General features: G+C 39.4%; 1 long non-coding RNA gene across 5 annotated transcripts in view; it reads right to left on the bottom strand.

Moving 5' to 3' along the window:
• Nucleotides 1-26,675, bottom strand: part of LOC130576744 (uncharacterized) — a 210,895-nt gene that overhangs the window by 9,899 nt on the left and 174,321 nt on the right. Inside the window, exon 4 of one of the 5 annotated variants that reach the window (XR_008965703.1) lies at nucleotides 145-229. The exons of the other annotated variants lie outside the window; for them this stretch is intronic. This is a non-coding gene — a long non-coding RNA (uncharacterized LOC130576744). The remainder of the gene's footprint in view (nucleotides 1-144; nucleotides 230-26,675) is intronic. 5 annotated transcript variants of the gene reach the window in all.

The raw sequence follows: 26,675 nt of genomic DNA, 5'->3' as shown, positions 1-26,675 counted from the left end.
AAGTTTTAATAGTACCTGCAAGTGCAGATTAAACTATTTGCAACGATTCATTAAACTTGATGGCTCAGATACTACACCAGTGAAAACAAGCTCCACTGATTTCACCAGAACACAAGTAATAACTGAGAGATTGCAGTAATTTACCCCAAGGGACTCAAGGTGTCCAGTCRCATAATAACCCTTTCATCCCTCAGAACTTCTCCTGAGCTCAGTTTTTAAAAAGCAGAACCTGTAAGAGAACAAATATTCATGAGGCACCAGAAACTTTATTGATGCTGGAGACCGTTTCTTCTTCTCTTCTTTCAACCCACCACACTCATCCCACTCCACCCACAGAAACCACACATCTTGAAACTTGCAGATGCACTYATCTATCTGCAGAGACACACAGAACACTTGAGCAAAATGCAGCAGGCTCAGAAAAATCCCTCTATTCATAAAACCCAAATTATCTGTGTGCAGCTTCCTATATGAGAAGTAGGAGTCAAAGATGTAGYAATGGGGCAGAGGTATGAGCCACACTGACATTTTCCAGAAAGAACTAGGCACAAAAAATGCAGACAACTGCATCACCTATTACCTAAATCACTTTTCCACTTCAGAATATGGAGTTAAACTGAGCAGGCAGCAAATAGTTTGTCACGACATGGCACACCCCAACTCTTCATAGCACTGCTTTCACTAAAGGTATTTCAGTGTCCTAAATGCTGTGTTAGGTACTTTAGCACCTTTCCCAGAAACACCCACCTGTGATGGTAAGATTAGTGGAAATGACTTGTGATGCTGAAAATATAAACTTTTCATCCCAGACATCGGTCACATTCTCCTAAGCTGAGTGAAATTCTCTGAAACCTTATAGTTGCAAGTACATCTGTGTGTGAGCATGTATAAAAGCAAGTGAGGGAGTGGGTGGGGAAATTATGTGTGGTACAGAACAAATAAAGCAGAAAACCCCAACCTTATCTCTTGCCGTGCACAAGGAAAGTCTATTTGTGTCAGTGCAAGTAATTCTGAAGCAAACAAACAAGACAAGAAGGAGTAAATGACCGTGTTTCCCTCCAGTTTTTTTTATATCATCCCTGAACATTGGTACCRACACATTAAGGAGAGGGAAATGGTGAATTGTACAAGCAGAAAAACATGAATAAACATCAACACAAAGCAGGGAGCTAAGAAGTGATGAGGATTACTGAAATTGGACTGCCTGGTTGAATTAAATCAGGACAGGGGGAAAAGAAATTGTAGCCAAACCACAAAATATTGGCCTCCCAATTTCATAAATATGGTTTTACCATTTCTTGGTACAAATTTACTGGAATCAAGTAAAAATACAGACATCTTGAATTCCCCTCTCTCTTCTCAGGTTCATTAGCACCCAAAGAGCACGATGAGGAAGCTGTGATGGGAAGCAGTGTCCCTGCTCTGAGTTCTCCCCACTGTGGTCACAGCAACTGCCATCAGCTACACACATTCACATGTGGGCTTTGCATATCGTACAGATTACCAAAGAGAGCAACAGAAAGTAGCCTTCAACATGAGAACAGTTTTGCTGCATGAGACCAAGAGCCCTTACAGACTTTTCTCTCATTTCCAGCAACAGAGCTAAGAGCAAAAGAACAGGGCAAATACATACTCATCGTTTCTTGGTTGACTCACTCCTCCCTTCATGATATGCTGCCAGGGACTCACTGATAAGAAGATATTTTAATAGTTCTCAGTGAATTTTTATTCCATGAGCATGTTTGACAGCTTTCCATGAGTGTCTAAACTTCTTTTGCACTCATGAAGTAATGTTGCCCAACTCAAATATGCCCCTGGTATTTGTTTCAAACCTGCCATCCAGTGGCTTACATGTGGTGATTTCTAGACCCAGTGTTCCAAGAGGGGTTAAATAATAATCCTGTATTCACCTCTGCCCTTCATGATCTCAGGCATTCCCATCACCAAAGACACACAGCCTATTTTATCTCCATCAGAAGAAGCTGCTCCACACATTTGAATACTTCTCTTACCTTCATCATTTTTGAGTTCAGGGCTGATGTTTGCAGAGAATTCAGATATTTCTTCTGAGTGATAAGAGCCARTGCAAAAGCCAMTACTGTGTATRTAAGATTAACACCACTTTAYRTTTCTAATTACTGAATTGTACCTGWCATTTTGTCAGTCAGTMAGTATCACCTTATTCCTCTGCAATTCTTTCCAGCATRTCTTTTTTATAATAGCTTTATATTRTTTTAAAAYTATGTTATTTCAATATTTCTTTTGACAGATCTTCTACTGACTGGCTCTTGCTTATATCTTTGAGGGCCCTTCACTGATGATTTTCTACTGGAAAAGCTGACTGTTTATTCTTATGCTTTTTACTAGTCCTTATGGAGAAGCAGAGAACAGGGATAATGGGATGAAAAAAATATTAAAAATCAGTTTGTTATTATGAAGTGCTGTCAGTTTCGTTATTGATGCTTCTTGTGGTACCTGTGTCATAAAGTTCACAAAATAAAAGTTCTTCGTAAAACACTCCACACCACAGAACTAAGGATCTTTGATCAAGCAGCTAGGTTATGAAGTTAAAAAAAAATATATATCTTTTAGGTGAGATCCCTTCATTAAACTTCTTATTAATGGTTCTGGAAAGGTTTTTGTATTGGGATAGTGACTGTTTTCCACAAAAACATCTATTTCTGAAAATAGGATCTTCTGAATAAAATTCCCCCAAACACAAAGTGTTTAAACTTGGAAATGGTGCCATGGTGTTGCATATGATTTGCCTTATTCTCTTCTCTGTGAACAGAGCACTCTGGCTAGGTACTAAGGTATTATTTCTCCGTGTGTACCACAGCCACAAATTTCAATGATGGAAATTCAATGTTCAGACCTTACCTTTCCCTTTAAAAATAGCTGCAAAATATATGTAAAAAAGCACAATCATCTCCCACTAATTTCAATTATTGTACTTTTCAACGTTATTATTATTATCATTAATAATAATAATAAATAATAATAATAATAATAATAATAATAATAATAATAATAATAATAATAATAATAATAATAGTGATTTTTTTTAGCATTGTTATTTTGGAGTTCAGAAGAAATCAAATATTTGGCTTCAAACACTACCGAACAGTTTAACAAATAATTTAGGTGTATATTTTTAGAAATTTTAAATGTCGTATTTCCCTGCTACAGGAAGTGCTAGGGAATGGTTATTACCCAGCCCTTTGCAGTTGCAGCATATTGGTAATTATTGATTTTTGCAAATGATCAGACTATTTTGGAGGCATTATATGATCAGTAAGMTGCATTGGCAAGCCATAAAATGATACCATAACATAGATTACATTTAAATAAGTATTTATAAATGCAGACRATTTGTGTACCTTACCAGGTTGTTTTGTATTTTACGATATCATTATTCTGTTTTTCTTTTCACAATAACCTGATTCATTTCCAACAAGGCAAAGGATCTGCTTTTGCTCTGTGTTTCATTGCCTGGAAAGGTCCTTGATCCCCACCTGTCAGGATCATATTCTACAAAAATGCTGGTTCTTCTTCTCTTCATGTCTGAGCCTTTGAGATGAGCCTAGGTGTCAGGTAGTTGACCAGAAGATATCTGGAATGAGGCAAGTTAAAAACATGAAAGAAACAGATCCATGTTTCCTGCCTTCTCTGTAACTTGCTTTTAATTTTATAGTGAAACACTGAATTTATGTTTGTGGGTTGTTTGGTTTTTTCAAGAAGCTATTCTTTTTTTTTATTGCTGACTTCCCAAGATTCTCTTCTTTTGAGTGGGATATTTTCTCCCTCTGACATTTACATGTCTTGTGCCAGAAACAAAAAAAAAAAAAAANAAAAAAAAAAAAAAAAAAAAAAAGGAGGAAAGGAAACTTGGTCTTTTCTGGTGTAAGGTTTTTCCTCTTGTAATTCAAAACACACATAGCAGCTCAGTAGAATCTGTATTTTCTTAAGGCTTTTTGGATTAGTCTCCATCAAAAGTGGTCAAAATGAAAAGGCCTGGTATGAGGTTAATCATCTGGTCATCCATCTCTGAAATACAACAGTATGTATCTGTGATAGGCTGTGAGAAGACAGTATGGCAATCCTCCAATTTTCCCCTTTGTCCATTACTCAGAAGTTCTTTGATTTATCATCAAGGTGCAGTGACAATCCCTAGGTGCAAGGAAGTCCAGAAGCCATGCCTGATGGTGCCCAAAACTCAGAGCAAAATGAATCCAGAAAAGAGGTCAAGAGGTTTTGAACACATCCTTCCACACATTTCTACTCTAACAACCTATTTTACATTTGCCTTGCCAATCACTTTCCAAAATTCACGGAAAACATAATAAGAACACAGACCATGTCACTAGAAAGCTTCTGGATGAGATAGGTAACTATCAGTTCCTCCTTCAAGTCTGTCACACATGAGATTTATTAATGAATAAAATTTAATTGGTTGGAGTTTGTACTGCTATCACAGCAGCTACATGATGATTTTGACAGTCATGCCGGGTCAAGAAGGGAGAAACTATGTGTAGGTGCTGGGCCAAACAAATCCCTTGTGAATGGCTCTTTGTCTATGGCAGACAGATATTCTTTCCTTCAGCACATAAAATTGGACAGAATGAATTCTAAATAGTCTGGAGGTTCTTTCCTAAATTTTATTTATGTTGTCCTGTTTTTGGTTTCTTAAGTGGTCCCTTTCATAAAACATTTTTTTAACAGCAAAGACTGGACTTGGCAGAGCAAGCACTCAGTCCCTGCTGCTCTGTGGACYTTACTGCCAAATCATAATGCCATTGATCTGTAAAATAACTGCAAACTTTGAAAATAAGTAGTACCACTTCCTCCTCACAGTTATTTTTAATGAAACATACTTTTCATGCAGCGATTTAATTTCAGTAGGACAAGCTCAGTGAGTAAGGTCAAGCCCTTGTAAGAACTATAGAGGCTAATGTTGCTGATCTTGACAAATTAGACAGTGTTGTTGCTTTACTCCATGTATTAGTTTAGGAGGCCAATAAAATCATTGCAATAGAYGGAGGTTTACGACACAATATTAAAAACAGTGTTCCCATAGTTATGGGAGTGTTTGGAGACTTGAACATGTATTTTGGAAAGGAGAAGGTACCAACCTCTGTGCCTTTCTCCACCTGCAATGTTTTGTGTGGTCTTGAGGACCATCTGCCTTTGTAATACAGTCTTACCTGTTCCATAGAGGGGCTGTGAGCATTAGCTAATGACTCCTAAGTGCTTTGAACACATAAAACCCTATGCCTCACAAACACACATATTACGAAATACAATATGTAGTTATTGGAAAAGTCCCTGATTCTCTTAGAAACAACTGTCACGCAGCACTTGCTATACATAGGGAGTGACACATGATGATGAAGTAGTTAAACTGATACTCTTGCTTCTAGACAGAGAATTTGCATTTTTGGAGAAATTTCTTGTTTCTTTTTAGGGATTGGCATAAGAAGCTTTCAGAAATGCTAAAAATACCTTTTTATATTAACTAGCTTTCCTTTTCTTTGGGCTAAGCACACAGAGGTACAAAAACAGCTTTGATAGTTTCTGAATAATGACATTAAGGCTAGAAAACTGCAAATGGCAGTATGTTATGTGAGCCTATTTTATGTAGTAGTAGGGAACATTCATTACCAAAGGATTAACAAACTCTGAAATTATGATTGCATAAGTTGCCCTTGGGCACAACATATACCTACAATATTTCATACAGGGATTTCTGCATAGACCCTAGAATTTCTGGGCAAAGTAGGACAACTTTCAGAAAAGATATGTTTTGAAATCTTAAAATTACTATGAATCCAGTACTTTAAACAAAAAAAACAAAAAAAAAAACAAAAAAAAAACCTGCTACAATCTCAAAAGTACTATATCTTGCCTGAACTTGTCCATATTAAGCATTCAATGACAGGACATTGCTATGGTTTTTGTCTGCTAAATTAGAGATTCTGCATCTATTGGAAAACTGTTTCTCAGCTTGGGTCTTTGAGACCATGATCAAGCCACCTCTTAACCTTCTCTCAGATAATCTAAGTACACTAATCTTCTTTAATCTCTCAATGTCAGGCAGGATTTTCAGACTTTCAATTGTTCTTGCTCTTCTTTTCTGCAACCTTTCGAGTTTGCCCTAATCCTTCAGAAGAAAGGATATTCAGCAAAAGGATTACAGGATTCTGGGAGAGAAATCCATGGGAAGCACCCATAGCTCTGGAGCACCAACAGTGGGCATAGTATTAAAATCAGTGTCATCAGCATATTGCATGGCCCCAGATAAGTCAGGCTGGAAGGCTGCTCTTAGGATGGAAATTGAAGAATTCTCTTGATCCAGTGACTGGAAGTGAGAAAAAGCAAAGATTTTCAGAGCCAGAACCTCTAGAACTTAGTCTTCAGGAGAAGAATTCATATTTTTTGASTTTTTTTCCCAAAAGTATAATCTAATACTAATCTGAATTAGAACCAAACAATTTTGTTTTAAAGCTCAGAAATGCCTAGGAAATTGATTCAACTCTCCTCACACAATTTTATTAAGGATACTAGCTTTTTTTTTATTCTTTATTGATGGCATCCCATTATATCATTTAAAAGATCTGTGACTGGGAAAATATCTCTTTAAACTTTGCTAAATCAAGTGGGAAACAAYGTTTCTATTACAATCAAAGATTAGCAGACCAGAATGACAGGGCAATTGCTGAGAATGCCTGTATACATTAATATTTATACAACATGCTTRTGAAGCATTCTGAGATTTGAAATTCACCAGTTAACCCAAAACCACCTTGGTGATTTAGACAATAGAAGACTATCACACCTAATTTACAAATGTGTGATCTAAGCAGAATTGTACAGTTGTAACAAATTGAAATTTCTGCTATGCACAGAGAAAAAGAAAACAGAAACAATCTTTGTTGGGTGATGTTTGTGTACAGGTGATGAAGGGTCCCCAATCTCATAGTTCTGACTTTCTGATAGATAAAATTTAAAAATAGCCATTRATAGAGTAAAAATAGAATGAATAACTGAAATTATTAATACTGTTATTATCCTCATTCTCTTACATGTAATCTGTAAACTGTTGTCTAGGCTARTTCATCATTGCCCTGATCTTGTTTACTTGTTACTGGAATGCACATATAAATTGCTCCTAAAAGAGAATAATGCATTGGTGTAAATCAGGCCCCATGATGCTCAACAACAGTGAATGGGGGCTTGGGTTTCTATTCTTTCTCTCTTCTTCCTACTTCTGTAGTCAGAGTCCCTCTGTGCACATTCAGCCATGCCCAAGGGGGTTTGGCAGTAACTGTGTCTAATGCTAATGCCATGCCCTCCACTGGGAGTGAAGAGTCAGGTGAGATGCTGAAAAGACCCAATAGGTACCAGTCCTTCTGCCTACATCCTCCTCTCCTTAACCACCTATCCTGCTCCATCCCTGAGAACCAGTGCCAAAAACCCAGCCCTCCACCCAAATCCTACACAGCAGTGTGTTCTCTGCCAGTCTCAATTAGTTCTCTGTAAGTCCAGGCAGTTCTGTAAGCAATAGAGCAATCAGCCAACGCATGCAGCCACTTCTCTGAGGGAAGAAATGCAAACAACAATAAGAAYGATGCAGGTGTATAGGTTTCCTGCAAAAAAAGCAACAAGTCTTATTGTACCCATGGCATCAGTGAGCATCCTGGGCAGTGTGGAATGTCTGGGGCAACAAACGCTGGCTTCAAAACACAGCGGTGCACTGTGTGTCTGAAACATCATTACTAACACTGTGCACTTCAACACGGCTCTGGGAGAGCTCAAGGTCCCACCTCAGGGGAACCTGGCTTAGGGTCTTGGGCAAGACCAGCCTGCACTCAGAAGAAAGCCTAAGAGGCTCCTTTGCCCAACTTTAAAAAGTAACTCTTAATTTCAGACAGAAGCTCTAATACCCATTCTGCTTCTTACATGTGARAGACCAAGATAAAAGACAGGAAAAGAAAACTTCTGTTCCCTTTGTTTTTAATGTATTTCTGTTTATCACTTCGTTGTATCATTTTGTGAGGCAGCTTCAAAGCTTTGTAGGCAGGCTGAATATTAACCATCCGCTGCGATCCTCTCAGTCACTCCTGGCACAGGTTAATCCCTGTATCATAGGCTGCCACCAGTTTGCTAAGCAGCTTAAAAGGACATGTTATAACTTTGACAATGACCTGCTAATGGTTTTACATTTCTCAGAAGTATTATGAGCTATCTTTGTCATTTTTATCTTCTAATGAGATCAATAAATTTAGGAAGCAGACATAGATGGTGCAAACYGCAATGCCACAGCCAAGGACGTGGCATGTATAACTGCTAAACTATAAATAATAATGCAGGAACTATAATCAAACCTTGACTTTTACAGAGGAAAATCAAGTTGCAAGTGCCTCGGCATTAAAAAGATCTCCACATTTTTTAGGAAAAGTGTAACCCTTGATTTCTTCTTTCATATCACAGCATATCAATTCTTTAATAAAAAGCTTCACACTGAGTAGTATGTCTCACTCACCGAACTCTTTTTTTTCCAGTGAGAAATAGCAGTTCTTGATGTTTGAACCCTCTCTCTCCATCTCTGGTGAAACTACATCAAATAARCATATCAGGTTAAAATTTTTGCACAGCTGCAGAGAAGATCTTACTGTTTCTTAAACATGTATCATTAACTCTCCTTCTCCCTTCCAAACAATTGCAAAAAGTTCCAGGTTTTAAAAAGGCAGAGAGTGAACACTGCCTTAAATGCACTAAGCCACAGCTTTGGGGTGATATGGCAGGATGATATCAGTTCACATATCCCACAGGTCCCTGTTTGTGCCACACCTTGGGGCTGGGTTCTGGACCATCTCCAAGCAGCATGAATGCCAGAGAGGCTCCTTTGCACTGTCCAAATGATTGCCAAAGCTAACAAACCATTCTCAATGTGTTTGCAAAAGGGGCACTTGCACACAACACCCAAATGGCCTGGAAGGTCTTATCTTCCTCTGAGTTTTAAACCTGTGGTTTATCCTCTCCAGTGCATATCTGGCCCAAACAAACACGAAAATAAACAAATATTCAGTGACCCTAAGACCCACATTGGATTTCACTGTRTCTGCACTTTCTGTTGAATGAATCAGATGTTTAAAGTCAAGCAGCTGTACCACCAGATATTTCTCCAGCTCAGTAACGTTGTGCACAGGAAGGTACAAACTGTGTGGCAAAAAAAGGTTTCTGGTAACATACACTTCCAGGTATAAGAGTCCCAGGCAGAGAAATACCAAAGTATAAGATAGCTAAATATTTAAATGGTCCTCATTTCTGCAGCATCYGAGCACTTGTCATGCAGTCGTTGCATTAAAGACAGAAAAAGGAACGTACTATTTTACAATATATCAGCTGGCTGCAGTTTTACATACAAAGAAAATAGTTTGCATTTCTCAGAGCGTGAGTCTGCTTAGCCTATTTTGTTTTTAATCTTACCAAACTCAATGTGAAAAATACGTTGTGGCAAACCATTACACATCCTACCTGTCTACTGTGTACAGAAGATTCATTTCATTTAATAARTTTTGGATCTGTGTGCTAGTCAGATACAAAAGTTCTTTGACAAATTTGGTGATTGATTTTTGCCTTGTACAATAGTGATTTCTTTAAAGAGATTACCCTTGACAAGATTTAAGAGATATTCCAATAGAGCACAGGTATTCTTCCCCATTCTTAAGCACAAAGCAAACTGTGCTGCCTGATTACAGWGCCTTACTCTGGAATACTGCTTAAGCTGCAGTAGTGTTAAACGTGGAAAGAGATTCATAGCAGCAGAATATATGTCTATAAACAAAGAGAGGGCTAACTGCTAATCCAAGTACCACAGGAAYGTTTGGCTTGAATTGAAAAAGGCTTTCCTATTGCAAAATAGAACGGATTTTCTTTTTTAGCAAATGATCACAGGCAATGAAAATTAAGGCACCGAGCACCTTTGAAACCCCAGCAGTTCCCGACTCAGCATTGTTGTGATGTCAGGAATGAGCCCCAGGAAGGCTTTCAGTGGCACTGCAGCCACGCTGCTCTAAGTGCTGACTGCTGACACTGGTGCAGATGAGCCCAAGATACATGTGAGCAGAAAATCAATTACAGAAACYAGAGACTGGGGAAGGTAGAAAAACAGGTCTCCAGTTATCAAATACCTTCCAAACTGAATACTCACAAATCAAGAACATATTTTTCTGTCAGCTTTAAAAAATATTTTTTTTAATTTGGATGACAAAACTGGACTGGGTTTTCTRTTAGGTGTTCTTGGTGCCTAAGGAGGACATGAGTCCCTAATTACTGGTTTGTGCTCAAGAAAAAGCACGGCATTCAACACACACATTGTCCCTCAAGCATATGCAAGCAGGACTAATGCGAAGATACACATGCAATATTTAATRTAGGATTGATTTCTCCAGCAACACCTGCATTCTGTTATTCACCTGTTCCAAAATGAGGTTAATAAGGGCTCCAAAATGGAAATTCTGGTCCCCAGTCTGTACCCTCCCTCACCAGATGCAGCAGCAAAATCTCTTTGATGTCAACAGAAAGAAAATAAACTGAACTGTTTGTTGGGAAGTTCATGTTGTTGTATTCCAGATACTGTGAAAACCCACCTGGCCTTTTGTGGAGGTTTCTCTCCCTTTTTTATTTACCAGCACAAAACAGCTCTTTCAGACCCTCCATTCRCAGTGGAATGGATGAAAACCACACAGTGTGTCTCCAGCATGATCAGAGCACAAACCACATCACCTATTTCTGATTGTTTATAAAGTAGGTGTTTGTGCCTGATGCAGCAGGCTACACTCCAATCATTAGAGAGGAACAGAGGCTTCACTGAACTGAAATCAGATKTCAGCCTCAGGGTGACACCAATCATGCCCCAGCAGCGTTTATTTCTCTCCAAGGACTGCTAAGTACGTCTCAAAAATGAGCTTAGACTTTGAGCAGTCACAGTGCACTCATCTATAGCCTCCACTGATTTATCTTCCATTTTCATGGATATTGTTGCTGAGAGCCCTGTTTTTCTTRCATCCTTACTATTTTTAGCCACAGTCTTAATAACCTTTGATATTATCTATTCATCCAGGTTCCATTATACATCTAGCTTCCATTTTCCCTGGAGCTGCCCACTTTTTTGGACATTCTTCTGCAAAGATGGTTGGTAGTGGTTAATCTCACATGTCAGCTTGGAGTCTAACACAATTTGATGAGTGCACCATGTCGCAAAATCTTGACATGCCAGTGAAAATCAGTTACCTTCTTCATGCAGATGAATAGGACAGTGGAAGGAGCACACTACAACCTGTCTCTAGCACATCCAGCTTGGCTCTAACATTTACAGAGGAGTTAAATCCTCAGGTGAGAATCACCAAGCTGATACCATGGACTTCTGAAGAGCTGAGYGTAACAATTTTGATGCAATCATCTGCAGGAGTGGAGGAGTAGTGAGAAACAGAGCCTCTGGATATTTCTGTACCAAAACAGATCCAGGAAACTGATAGCAAGGATTCAGAAAAGATCAAAAGATTTTTCAGCTACTACCTTCTTCTGCTTTTCACCTTGTTTCCAGTATTTTATCTTAAGATATTAATCTCATTTCTAATAAGAATGCTGCCCTTGTTAAATATATGTATTTTAATCTCTTACTTGCTGAAAAGGCTATGGGATGATGTAAACCAGAAAGCATWGTAGACAAGCAGTTAATTCATACTCTTGGAGCATCCTTGGTATGTGGAGCTTTCTGACATTCAAACATTTAACATTTCAACACAAAGATAAGAATTTATGTTTTATTTATGTTTTACAGTTTCTTAGAGCAGTACATATGTGCTTCCTGGCTTTACTAATGACAAGCTAAGTACAAAGGCCCAATATTATTACTATGGATGGAACCTTTATATCCACTGAAGCCATTGACCTAATTAAATACATAGAGCTACCTAAATGTATTAACGAAGGTCTACCTTTGAAAATGATATTGCAATGCCTATTTGAGAATATAAAACATGCTCCCACACACACATGGAGTATCAGTGACACTGATGAATGAGTATTAGCATTTCAATGATGAAACGAGGAGACATGAGTGAACACCACCTGATACTGTAAATAAGCATGCTTCAGAGAGAGGAGGAATAATTTTCTATCTACAATCTAAKCATGACCTCAGTCCTGACCTGAAAGGACCACTTTCCTTAGTGATTAGATCAGAGATAATCCCACTGTGGCATGCACCCAGGTGTGTTGAACTGAGCTGAAGTGGTTATGTGACAAATGCTGAWTTTTTAGTATTCAAAAGCAGGACCRGGAATATCTTGCAAACTAAACTCRATTTGGGMACAGCAAGAATCCATTATTTTTAACCCTGTTAACCAACCACACCTGAATTTCATGCAGTATATTTTAATACCTTATCAAGTGTTCCAATTTACTAGGTTTTTTGTAAGTACTATTCATTACTGGGACTGCTTTGTGATCTTTAAAACACTTAACATTGAAAGACAACGCTTTCAGTGAAAAAAATTCCTCATGTCCAACCTGAACCTCCCCTGGCACAGCCTGAKGCTCTCTTTGGTRTTTTTCAGCATTTATCCATTCAGATGCTTCCAGATGTAAACGCCTGCCTGTTACAATTGGATTTTGTACACCCTTATTCTACCAAAACATTTAAAAGCAGCAAGGGCTCTTTCCAGAGTCTCCCCCATGCAGCAGCATTCAGGGGTGATAAGAACAGTTTTCAGAGAATGGTCACAAAGTGGCTTTACTTTAAATGTCTCTGCCACAGTGGCACGAGACAAATCAATTGTGAGGCAGCATCTCTCATCTATCTATTCTTAGGGTCAGGTTTAAGAGACACAACCTCACCTGGGATTAACTAATGTGTATCTTTTTTAAGTACAGAAATTTCCCCCTATTTTGCTCTAACCATCACCTTGGTTCCAATATTACACTTTGTCACTGTCTCAGTCCAATGATGTGTCTGCTCTCAGGAAAGAACTGAAGCTAGTGATCTGACCTGTGGTGCACTTTTGCATACCAATAAAAACATTGAGCAATGAGAAGCTGAAATTTAAGGTACGTAAAAAACATACTAAAGTACCATTCTTCTCAGCGTAGTTCAGATTTTCCAGGCATAGCATTTTATACCATAAATATTGTCTCTATCATAGTAGTGTGAAAAGAAAGCAAAGTCCAGAAATACTGATGATGTCCGAGGAGGAAGCACTTCTCACTCCATTCTTCAACACTGCAATTGACCTTCCCTCTGGCTGTGGATCCTTTGAAACACACTGAATTGTTTACCAAAATCACAAACAAGGAACAAGTCAATTACACTCTTAGAGTATAAAGCTCTGAGCCTTGATTACATGTGCAGGAGGAATATTTACTTTTTAATCAGTTGACTGTGGGGTGTGGAGGTAAAGCTATTTTGAAGATTARTTAGTTAGTATTTTTACATTGCTTTGAAGACATGAGATACTAAGTATTTTTATGGCGCCCAGATAATGACCTTAACTCTTCCTGATATCAAGACCTTGAAAAGTGGCCCATCTGAGCCGATTTTTACATAAACCTTTAGAGGCTGTATCAATAAAATGCATAGACAGAATTTTCAGGTTTGGTCCCAAACTCTCTTCCATTTCTGCCAAACCCTGCCAGAAAATGATACATTTTGAAAACATCAGTAGAAGAGGCAAGTAGTGGGATAACACACACTTTTACGTCCTTCTGATTCAGCATTTGGGCTTGACAAAGATGAGTGGCTTATATTTTACAAACACGCTACATCTGTTCTCATGACACACTGCTGAAGCAAGCTATGAGCTTCCATGTTCATTTCGTAGATGAGGTGCTCTGAAAACCTTAGGMTTTTTTAAAATTTGGACCTTTCTCCTGTCCAGGTGGCTAAATCCCACAGTGGGATTTAGGTGCATAAGTATTTTCTGGATCTCAGCCTGTGCGGTTTGCACAAGGTTAAGTACAGATCATACCTATCCTGAAAAGGRAGAAAAGATTTTCAGGTGTCTGTAACCACTCCTTCATTCCCTGTTTGCTATAACAGACAGCTGAGCTCCCATGTTTTGCATTAAGACAGTCACTTTAAAATAAGAGTTAAGGAGTTTAGCTTTATTTAGTCTCATCAAAAGTCAAATCCATGCAGAGGATCTGAGGTCATGAGGAGACATAAACACAATCCCTTTCTTAGGCAAGCACAGAGCATAAAATCACAGGGGATATTCAAACCTTGGGATGTACCAACTGCATCCCTTTTGTATAACCCACAGCAGCTGGCCAGAGCACAGCATCAAACCCCAGGAGGAAAATGGCTATTCTGACAGCCACAATACTGGTGTGCATCTGCCACTGTGAGAAGGGGAGATTATGAAAGCAGGAAAAACAATAAAGGTGGCACACTGGTGCCAGTCTGATATTCCAAGATCCATCCTCACGAAAGTTAAGAGGCCTCTTGGCATATGGCTTCAGCTGAGACCATGGGTAAAATAAAACCCTAAGGTCTCCAGCTGAAAATAYAAATGACAAATAAAGAGAAATTTCTGGAGGAGAGAGAATGGAGTGAGCCACCATGCATGTAACTGGCATTTAAAATCAGAAAACAAATGGGAATCTTGTTATCATCAATTATGACAAAGCATAATGTCACATAAAAGCTCAAAAATGTAAGAGACAAGGTCCTTTGACTAAATATGCTCTAGCTGCATCCAGCACAAATTACACAGGCTGGAAAACTAAGCAGATTCTTACAGGATCAGGTATTATGTGAAGTGTTCAGGATTTGGGTTAATGAATACAGCGTTCTCCAGATGTTCCATCATTGTTCCAGAGTGGGAGGAAAGCTGGCTGCAGACCAAATCAAATTTTTATACTCTTCTTAGATAGTGCCAAACACTAAGATTTCACCAATATAACATCTGAGGCACAGAGACAACGCATCATGGTTGGATAACCCTATATTGAATCCATTTTGCTGAAGACAGGACAAATAAACTAAGAATCAGAACATTCAATGAGTCATATCAAAGGTATAAATTGAAAGCCAACACTTGTACTGCATATAATCTAGCTGAAAAAGAATTTATAGTCTGGAATTTCCCATTTAAACATTGCTGCTGCTTCTTGCAGATATACTCCAAATGCTAACTTTAAACACTGCCAGTCCTTTCAAGTTGGGTTTTCTGCTTACTTTATAATATCTTTAGGATGCACATCCTCCTCCAGAGTAATRGAGAGTTTGAGAAAAGAAATTAATTGCTAAAAATGCCTGGTTTGCTTAGAAAAAGTGCAGCATTTAGTGTTTACTAAGGAGCTAAAAATCAGCTTAATTTTTTAAACATATCATTTTTTTTGTCAACAGAATTAAACAGAAAGTTTCTGGGATGGGCAGAAACAGAGATCASTAAAGACAAAAACAGGCAGTCAGCATAACACTCTAGAAATGCCTAAGAGATGATGACAGGAATAAAGAGTYAACATCTACACTGGCCAACAGAAACCCACCACAAKAAATCAACCAAGCTTATCCAAAAATTCACAGAAATTAATAATAATTTGCAAGTTCATCTTGAGYRCATARCTGATCCACATGCCAAGCAACAAGAAAACTGATGTCAGGGAAAAGGGCGTATTGGGGAAGGAGTTTCAGTTCTGAGGCTTAAAAGCAGACTGGATGAGGTCTGCAATTGCAAAGCTAAGATCCAGTTCAATTACATTAATCTGATTTGGTGCACCCTTGTGCTTAGGTCACTCAGGCTAAAGGATTGTGTGTGTGTGTACACATCCATGTGTGATTGTTTGTGGGTACACATCCATGAGATCGAAACACCTGCACAGATTTTTTTTACACCTCTGAAAGCAGGTCAGCAGTGAGCATTCACTGGGCATGAAACAACATTAAACTATGAAACATTCCCTGCCTGGTGCTGGTCAGGATTTCAGTTTTGTGGGACAAGCAAGTCTCTGGGAGCACTGTAGATATTTTCACTACAACATTTGATGTGCTGCTTCACAGGTGCCCTTTCTCTACTGGCACACATCTGGGGGTCATACAACAGGAGAGAAAACAAAAAGAGAAGATGCCATTGGACTTGGAAGATGTCCAAGAATAGATCCTGGCTTGGTCCTCTCAAGCCCAAGGGCTGTACCAGGGGTGCAGTAAAAAATTCCACAGCTCCAGGGACACAGCAGAACCTGAAGGCAGGGAGCTGCTGCATCATGGTGACGAGACAGGAGGTGTGGGACAACTGACTGAACACCGTGCATGGAGAACAAACCAAACTCAGCTTGTGCTAAGCTTAGGGCTGCCATTCTCCACATTAATCAGCAACCTGAATCAGGACAGGAATAATTAAAAGARAGTCACACCATTAAGAATGCATGGAAATGTATCTTGTTTGAGTATATCAACACTGAAATGCATCCAGAGCACAGTGCTTACAGGATATTCYCTTACAAATCAAACCTAACCAAAGTGAAACAAATTTTTAAAAATTCACCCAAAATGTTTAAACCTTAAGGAGACCAAGAAATTCTCACCTTCATTTATTTCAAAGCTTTCACTTCTCCAGTTGCAGAAACATGTCATGTAAGTGAAACACTATTGACTGGTTCTTAAAGGGAAAAATCATTTGCATAATATAAAGTAATAGTTTCACAAAGACTATTTCTGTGTGTGTAACACGGTAGCAAGTTGATCAAGAAGGTGCTGTAGACTTAGAAATTCAGACTTCAGGTCTTGTTGACAGTAGGTGAAAAACTTGAACTGAATGTATTCACCTGGGGAGTATCTTGTCTTTTAAGCATAAAGCATGTTCTCTGCTGCCTGCATTTGCCTAAATAGATTTTGATTTGCCATTCAGCTCTAGGTTGTTGCTTTATTGCTTTTTAAGTAATTATTTACAAATTGGATTTCTTGAGAGTAAACTATCAGAGGAGGTACACTCCCCTCTCTTTAAATATATGTGATAGATCTAATTATTTTTCTGTAAAACTATAAACAATCTTCTAAATAATGGCAATCATTAGAAAACATTAGGATCTGTCACTTATAATCTTTGCCAACTGCTGATAACATTTTATTACCACTTAGAAAGGTTGATTAAAGCTTGTAATAGATTTAGTGAGGGTGAAAGATTAACAAAGAGGTATTTATGATAGAGACACTAAAACATAATATGCTCTCAGTAAACACTTGAAAAAAAAAACATTCCTGTGACATTTATAGGTGTTGCTCAAGATGTAGTTTTTCATCTGCTCAATGAAACCGATAACAAGTTCCTACATGCTGGGGGGAAAAAGAGACAGAAAGGGAAAGGAGCACATTAACTTTGTACGTCTCATGTCAAAGTGAGTGAGAAACTACTCTTCAAAAATGAACCATCTGATCTCCCTGGATGAGCTCCTGGGAGTGCTCCTTGACCATTTGGACAAACACCTTGAAATTACAGCAATGTAAAATTAAAAACTATGCGGGATAAGAAGGGAGTGTCTAAGGGGTAAATGTTTTGSCTACCTTGGCCTCAGCCCATTCACCCCACACTCCAGTGTGGGGAACAGACTCTGGTGGGGCTGGGTTCTGTAGAGCACAGCCACCAAACACAACCCAGCTGTCACTCTGTGACGGGCTGGTGAGATGGACATCCAGGATTTCCTCCTGCTCATCTTTCACTGGGGGAAGGTGCTGCCAACAACAGCCCAGCATGTTTCAGTATGGAGAGGTTACAAAGGATGGGAAGAACAAAAAAGAGCATTTGGAAGCAACYACATCCCTCAGCAGCARTGAGACCCATCATYCTCTGGAGATGCCAACCTTGTATCATCYYYKGRRRWKSCMRCCYTKYWWWMWMCTCTGGAGATGCCAMCCTTGTATCATCTCTGGAGATGCCATCCTTGCAGTGCAGGCAAAGGCTCTGAGTGGCTGCTCAGTTACAAGCCCAGGCCAAGGCTGTGGATGCAGGTGCCATGGCAGAGAGCTTCAGCTGTCCTGGCTCAGTCCTGACCTTCAGTAGCCTGCTCTGCCTCTCTCTACCTCCCTTGTCGAGGAGATGGAGCAGGAGGGTTCATCTGGTTTCCACAAGCCTTGGCTCACCTTTGTGAAATAAATTCCAATAASATGTGGTGAGTCAGGGCAGGCTGAGCATCCACAGCTGGACATCAGGGAGCAGGACAAGATACCAGGAGTGAGCTGGAGCAGGCATTGGGAGGAATGAATGGTTCAGACTGCTTACCTTAAGGCAACACAGCAGGACTGGCAAGGTCTTTTCTGACCTGATTCCATAACATCCTCCATAAATAATCTCTGTTTTTTTGAAAACAATGGGCCAGTATTTAACAGCACTCCACAACTGACTATCTGACATTATAAGAATCATTTACCAGGAATAAACGAACAGCCAGATCACAGTCAAAACCAAACACATTTAAAAATAAAAACGATTTCTGTGCTGTGCATGCCTTAACAAGTGTCTATAGCCAAATATACATACACAATCTGCAAACATATTAATGTGYGGCTCATCTGGGAGGTCAAACTGTGGTGAAGCAGAATGAGCTTGTGGTTAATCTGAGTAGAGAGCCACTGTCTGCAGCCTGTGAAAATGTCAGTAGCTTAAAGCACTGCAAAGTGGATGATAGATTATAGAACCTGTGAATGCAGGTCTGCCTGCCCCAAACCATTCCTCAAATGCACTACACAGGCAACACTCATTTCAGGGATGACTCATGGCTTTCATGTTGAAAAGTGGAAAATCATTTTTAATGTCAAGTGATGGTCAAAGCTAAGGCTGTTAGTTATATCAGAAGATGTAAACCAAAATCTGTCTCAGGTTTAACTGTATCCTACTGTGTTGCAGACAACACACAGCTCATATGCAGCTTCTCAGATCAGGTTATATAGTGGCACTTTTCCCCCTCATTCTTTCATACACTGGAAATGAATAAAGCCTTGAAAAAAAATATTTCCAGGCTCTATAAAGATACACAAAGAGYAATAATTGTAAACAAAAATCTCATGTTTATGTGTTGATGCAGTGAGTAAGAATAAACATGACAGTTTTACCTGAGAAGTTAGAGTCTGAAAACAAACCTCTTATGTTTGGCAACAGGCACAGAAGATTTTTTAAAGAAACACCAAAAATAAGCTTAGCAACATACTTTACAACACCCACAGGTAAGCCTCATTCACCCAGGCAGACTCACCAAGTCAAGAAAAAAGCAGAATCTTGTAATGCTGGGTGCTGAGCATCCCTCAGGCCCTGTGTCACACATGCTGCCTGCATCCTACACAGCTGCCCCTTGAAACCTGCCCTGCCGGGGTAACCTGTTSAGACAGCCATCATTGTCTTGAAAACAGTAACAAATTAGAAGATCAGCAAAGGATGGCACAGTGAACTAAACCCACAGAGCCCACAMAGGAAAAAAAGAGACTGGGATAAACACAGTTATTTATTTCCAGCTTTTTTACATTGGACACCAGCTCAGGCAGGATGGGACATACAACACCATGTCAAGGATTTGAACCTCATCAGGGAGTGCTGGTGTGAAGCTGTCAGTTCCTCTACCTCTTTGGTAATTCTGTTCTGATCCCTGTTACACCTGAATTCCTTGTGTATGATCCAGAAAAATGATTTTCTACCAGGGTAACAAAGACATTGTGAAAGACACTGCTAACCATTGGTTGTGGTAATGGAAAGTTAATTCCACAGTTTAAACCATTTTGGAGTAGACAGTGGATAGAGTACTTTCACCTGGCAGAAATTCCCGTTTGACTATGACAAACTTAGTTGTGGAAGAAATAGAGGGAAATGCTGAAAGCTGGATACTATGAGAAACATACACTTAATCAAAGAATACATAAAATATCAGAAGAACCATGAAAACCATGAAATCTTCCATACTGTCTGAAAAAAAGCCAAGTATCCTGAGTTTTAGTTCAAAAACTGCAAAAGCAGAAGATTAGCAGAGAAATCTGGATAGGTTGGATTCAGTCGGATTTCTGGTCCCAACCTCAGATAGAAGCAATATTTCAATTTTTGCCTCTAGGTTAGAAGGTACCACAACACAAATTCACATCAAAAACATTGGTCTTTTGTTTCATCTCCTTGATTCGATATAACTGTATTGATGAGATAATACCCCCTTACATTTAAAACCAAAAGTCAGCAAGCCAGAGGTTAAACCATGAGTTTTTTTTAATCAAGACTCTTTGCTCTTGAGTGCATTTTGTTTTCTTCTAGCTTGGGACATAGCTGCATAGGAGGAGCTACGGCTTGTACTAACCACAGTCAGAGACATGGCATCCTGTTTCTTTCTTTTTTTAATAGTATAGTCATTATAGGAAAATATGGTGAAATAAATACATTCAAGAAGCAACAGAATCATTGACCTTCCCAGGGCTGTGAACTCTAATTTYTACCTCTTCTAGTGTAGGATCGCTTCTTACACCTCAGGTATCACACATTCACACATTCACTAATGGTGAGTTTCAGGCTAAGGAAAGGGGAGGTATGACATGGTTCTCTGTGTGCTATATCTGGTGGGTTTTATTAGAAAATAAATGATTCTGTGTGCCATACCCAGTGTTTTTTATTAGAAAGCAAATTAWACCTTAATTCTCCAAATTCTGCTGGCTAAATGACCTGGGGATTATTTTRTCCTYCACTGAGTGAACTGAAGATTGGCATCTTGTGAGGTCAGTGAGAKTYTTTTCACTGAATGYTAAAAYACATCATAATGAATCAATAATTACCCACAGTTGTTTGATAGATGGGACCTCTGTTATGTTCCATAGATACCAAGAGAATTTTCTGCTATGTTATTCACTTTCATTATTTGCTACTGTCCTGTATGGACACTCTGCTTCTAGTCAAATTTCCAGCAGAATTTTTTTTGTTTAATGAAAGTGATCATTCTTCTAGAGAGGTTTCCTTTCTCTTGGTGGCATCTTAGCTGTTGAAAAAGTCAATGTTCTTTGAGGAGTCAGGGCTCCACACCTGCTGCCCTTAGGATGGAAATACACTTCCTAGAAGGAATCACTGCTGGAGGTGATGGSACAAGCCCTGGATGGTAAAACTCCTTCATTCCCAGCCCAGGGAGTCCCCTGCCACTTCTGGGCACAGTCCCTAGGGTAACCTTGCATCATCACTCTCAACTCACCATTAATCTTCTTCCTTTTCTGCTTGAAATGTCAAAAAGATGGCAAAATTGGTGGCCCTATTACCTTTCTGGAGGATAAATAATTTAATTTGAAGCATTGCCTTATTATTACTTTCTTTCTCCAAGTTACTCCAATTTCATGAGTTAAGAGTACCTAACTTTAGTTCCTGGCCTTGAAGGAAATCTAATTAATCAGTAGAAAATTCATCTGTCTCCCTCTTGCACACACATAGTACAGAAGCATATTGGTCAGAAAAGGACAGAAGAATGCATRTGCCCATCAAATATGCTCAGGCCTGAAGGAAATACCAAATATCTTTTTGTATACAAGAGGAAGAGCTCTTCAAGGAAGGCTAAAGCATGTTAACTGCTTTTTATGTCCTCCTCTAGAGCCCTGGAAAGGAACACAAAACTTGCGGCTCATTATGCTTTTTGTCCCCCTATGTGTGCACAAACCCCCCCACCTTTGTGCTGATCAACCAAATATTTTGCATCAATATAGTTTTTCTACTTTACCAGCTGCTTTTCTGTCCCATAGTATGCACAGGTGGTAATTTCTGTTGATATGGGATATCATGAGGACTTAGATGTTACTACACTGTGCATATAAACCAGTTTTCAGGATAGGTTTTTTATGCTAGCCAACATTAGAAATCATCCTCAGCACAAGCCAAGTCAAAAGCAAGGGAAAATATTTATAAAATCCAAAATAAGCAACAGAGTTGTAGAGATTTTTAACATACGGCTGGCAAAAAGGAAAGAAAACTTTCTCTTAAATCAAGTGCAAGAGGCCCACCACTATCTCCTTTCTTCTTGTCTCACTTCGTACCTAACTGCAAACAAGACCCAAACCACATCTGACCCAGGGGACAGGGTTTCAGAGSTGGTGTACACTCTCTGTCAGAAATATATATTCACAGAAGGGAAGCCAAGGATGAAGGCTAGCTTATAACCCTACATTCCTTCTTGGAGTTTTGCATGAAGGTTCCTTCAAATTTGTCTCCCCTTCTTCATTCAGGAGTTGGCTTCAATGTCCTCTCCCTGGATTATTTACTGGCCTAACTTTTTCGAATGCAAATCTCCCTTCAATAGGCCAGGTGCAAATGTCTCTTATCCTTTACTGAGCTATCAGTAAATCATTAATCCACAGAGGAGCAAAACACTCCCACTTATCAAGACCAATCTCAGTGTGAGGCTTTTCCAGGCTCCAAATTTCTTATTTCAAATAAGTGTATAGCTAGACAATCACAGCTCTTGCTAACATTAAGCATGATCTGTGCTTTTGGGGTGGAGGTCTGTGGGGTGATTAATGCATTCCCGCTCCTCCCTGAGTGGTACCACAAGCTCAGTGTGACATGGGCACCAGGACCAGAGCAAAAGGAGAAAGAGTCTGTGATGTCAAGTGTGAGAGGGACAAGCTCTTCAGAGTTTTAGGCTACTGGAATCTGTGACACCTSCAACAAAAGATCTGAATAGATGTATCCTTCCACCAGATTCTGACATCTATTTATTAATACAAAATGACAAAATGGGGGAAAYCTACAGCAGAATCTAAGCCTGTCTTAAGCCTCAGCAGCTCCAAGTCACCTGATAAAAAAACGCCAGAAAGTCAGATGGGCTGCAGGCGACCCTTGGGCAGCCCGAGAGCACAGCTCCTGCCTGAACTGACCCAGAGCAGGTGTGCTGAGGATCAAAAAGCAAACCCCACTGGGCCGTGCCYGCATCAGCGCCTCAGCCCCCACACATCACCTGGCCCCGCTCCAGAGCCCAGCAATGTGAAACCAGAGCTGCACCAAGACTCTGCGCGCTGAACGTGGAACTGCCGTGCTGAGTCACTCTGTTTGGGGCTGCCCCCACATTTAAAAACATTTTGGTTATTGATCTAAAGATTCATGACTCACGGGCTCGATATAGCGCTGGGTTTAAAAGGCTGCTTTGTTCTTGGAAGTGACACATATGGTCTCCTCAGGGCAGCCACCCTCCTCTGCGACACCTGCTTCCTCACGAGAAACTCCACAAGGAGTTGAAGAGATGCACACAAATTAAGTAGCAGGGGAAGTGGGCTGTGCAGCTAACACTCCATCCATGCACCCTTTGCTAGCCTGCCAGGCTCGGATGTGGCAACATTATCAATTCAGTGGTGTATCACAAAGGATTACCATAATGTCTCTACCCACTTCCCAGGAGATGAATCTGAGCTCTCCAGGACCGTAAGGGTCATTCACTGTGTGAAATTGTCTAATTGAACAGCTTTAGACCAAAAGGAGAAATCAAACTGAACTCTATACACCTAAAATGTGACCTTGACCTAAAGAAGCACTGTCTAAAGCCACAGAAATAATCAAGGGCCAAACTTCAAGGATTTAATCAAATTCATACATGGAAGCAGCAGCAGCTGCAAGTGACCTTGTTGGTGCTCAGTCATGTTCAGAAAATACAAGTRCATACTCTTTCATTGTGCTCTAGCATACTTTCCTTGCCTGGGGAAATTCATTTTGAATATGTGATGTCTCTTTGAATTAATTGGCATGAGTTTTGTAATCAAGCACTGTTGAGCCAACAGGAAGACAAGGACTTATGGTATTTTAGTGTGGAATACACACAAAAAAGCCAAAAAAAATGGCCCAATATGCTGTAAAAGACCACAATACACGCATTCATTCATACAAAAATTAAGTATATAATCACATGATAAGCAAAGGACTTCATATGATGGTATACAAATTTAAAACACATACAACCCTATTTAAATAAACTGCACACTCTGCTAGATTCCAAAAAAGATGAAGTTACAATAATTGTCGCTTTCAGTTTTATATAATTTTCCAAATAAAAATGTGAGAGTTGCCATTAACTAGTACTGACAATGCACATACAGTACACACATTTGTCAATTTCATTAACCTTCCAAATTAGGTATTCACAGGGAGCTAATGGCAGCATAACACATCATTACAATATTCAATGCAATTTCATGGATATTATGTATAGGGAGAAATTTTAGGCTCTCTTGTTCTTACAGCTGTTAGAAAATATTATACTTTGCAAATATCACATTAGTGATCGGCAAATGCTAAATAGCAGAATCTGAATAGCTTGAATTATGTCCCACTCTCCCGCCTCTCCTCGTCAGGAATGGGGGTTGCCTCTATTTGTGTCATATTTGGCCGYAAGTAAGAAGCACAAATCATCTGCCTGGACTTTCCACCCTCTTCACCATTGCTATTACAGCTTCCACAGCCCAAATTAGGATCCACGAGGTTTGCTCTTAATTTACCCATTAACTTTCTTGATGACCTTGGGCAAATCACTTAATTTCTCACATCTGCAACGATTTCTTCTTCACAGGACACAGTGCAGATAAAATCTATTATGGATCATGAGGGACTGAAGTACTGGTAGAAAGGTTAATTTCCTCCTTATAACTCATAAGGGAGTTTTACTACGATGGGAAGGGGAGGTCTTCCAGCTGGAAAGGAGAGTGGGAAGGCACCGGGTATGAGGAGTAGAATGTGGGCAAGTGTGGGAAAAAGAAGAAAACAACAGATACTTCGAATTATCTAAATTAAGGTTTATTTGGTGGTGAGGTGGGAGAAGGCACTCAGAAGAGAAGCAAAATGAAAGGATCTTAAGTAAAAGGAGTATTCTTAGGAAGTCAGAATGTGGGGGAAAGTAACTTTGTAGCACACAAAACAGAGAGATGGGTCATAGGAGTGTACGCCTCAAAAAAATAACATGTTCTTACCATCAGCAAAGGMATATGAAAGGAAAAGATTGTTCTGCAGGGCCAGAATTGGATGTGAAYGACAAAAAAACAGATTTTTCAGCTTTGATGCATTTTAAAGGGCTGTCTTTTTTAGACTTCTCTGAATTTCTCAAATCAGTCATATTTGAATAATGTCAGCAGGACTGTACCTCATAGAAATTGCTCTAGCAGGAGCAGAAAATCCTTAATTCTAAGATTTTTGCCTCTTTTTAATTAGGAAGTATTTAGAAAGCAAATAAGGCATAGGAACTTCTCAATATTTTTCCTTCTGATTATCATTAAAGTCTTTAAAAAAATGAAAATCATCAGTAGTCACATTTTGGCAAAATAAACCCACACCCATGTATAATCTAGGAAAACAACAAATTCCCATGCAAGCCATCCCCTACCTAAATGGTCAAGGTTACCCAAAGTGATTTTAATTGAGATTTGCCTTTTTGCTCGATGCTGTTTTCCCTGCAGATCCTACACAGAGCTCAGTACAGGACCTGTTCACCTTGTCAAACAGGACTAGAGCTAAATGCCCTTACAACATTCCTTACCAAAGAAAAATGGAGTTCTCCGTAGGTAGCAGCATGGTGGGCAGCGCTAGCACAGAGCTTATAACCCAGTTGGCTGTGGTGTATCTTAAAATATCCGAGGTTCTCTATTCATGGGGAATGCTTTGGATGGACCAGCTTCGCAACAGCCAGCTCGTGTTAATTTGAATCACTTTGGTTTGCTTTTCTCACTGTTGCTCTCACTGCCAAGGGCTGTCAAAACACATTGTCCTGCTTTCAGAAAAGAGCCACATACTGTGTCATGGAGAGATACAAAACACAGCTGATAAAACTGCGCAGAAGAGTTCAGCTGTCTTCCCAGTCTATGTATTTAAATAGCATTCTCCTATAGAAGTAAACATTACATTTGTCTTTGTTCCCGTCCAGGTGGTGCACCTGCTTCACTTAGCCACCTCATTTTGTCTTTAGTTTTTTTCTTTTAGTTCAGTTTTCCATTTTGAAGACTTGAGTACCAGAAAACTGAGCTTTTAGCCTTCTTCCTCTCATAAGAGTTAAGTTACCATCGACTCAGTTCTGGGGGTTTAAAAAGTGCTACATTGGCAGACTTTTATTGCTCAGTGTCTCAACTTCCTATTGTAACACACAGAGAAAAYATAGAACAAAATGGGTGACTTTGCATCTCCAATAATATTTAGAAAAAAACAAAGTAAAGTTCCAGCCTGTTTAAATTCTGGCCAGCACAAAACGGTCTGATAACTAGGAAAAAAAATTTAAACAAGCTATATAAAAATAAATAGCAACATTTTTCTTATAGTTGGAGATTTACCATAGACAGAAAAAGAGCAATCTTTGACTCAGGAGAGAGGGAATATTTTTAATAAGGTGCTGTGCCAATTTGGCTTGTTATTCCTATGCATAAAGTATCCTGGTGTCCTTTAAATTAAAAAAAAAAAAAAAAAAAAAAAAGGAAAAAGAAAAAAGTTCAAGCTGGACAGAAGTGCCAGCAAATGTTATAAGCCAGTGGATAGTGGGTGGGTGGTGTGAAAACGTTTCATAACTGCTAACAGCAACCCTGTTGTGAACCAAACAGCTGTGCACAGAACACAGGTGTGCTGCACAACAAGGGCTATTCATGCCTTCCCACAGGGTGCTGGCCAGGTTTGCAGAGCCACAGCTGACCACATAAAGCATCGAGGATGGAA

Source organism: Malurus melanocephalus, unplaced genomic scaffold (genome assembly GCF_030028575.1).
Source record: "Malurus melanocephalus ecotype Western Australia unplaced genomic scaffold, MMel_1.1 scaffold_6, whole genome shotgun sequence".
NCBI lineage: Eukaryota > Metazoa > Chordata > Aves > Passeriformes > Maluridae > Malurus > Malurus melanocephalus.
Note: the sequence above shows the minus strand (reverse complement) of the source record. Positions and strands in the feature narration are given on the sequence as shown.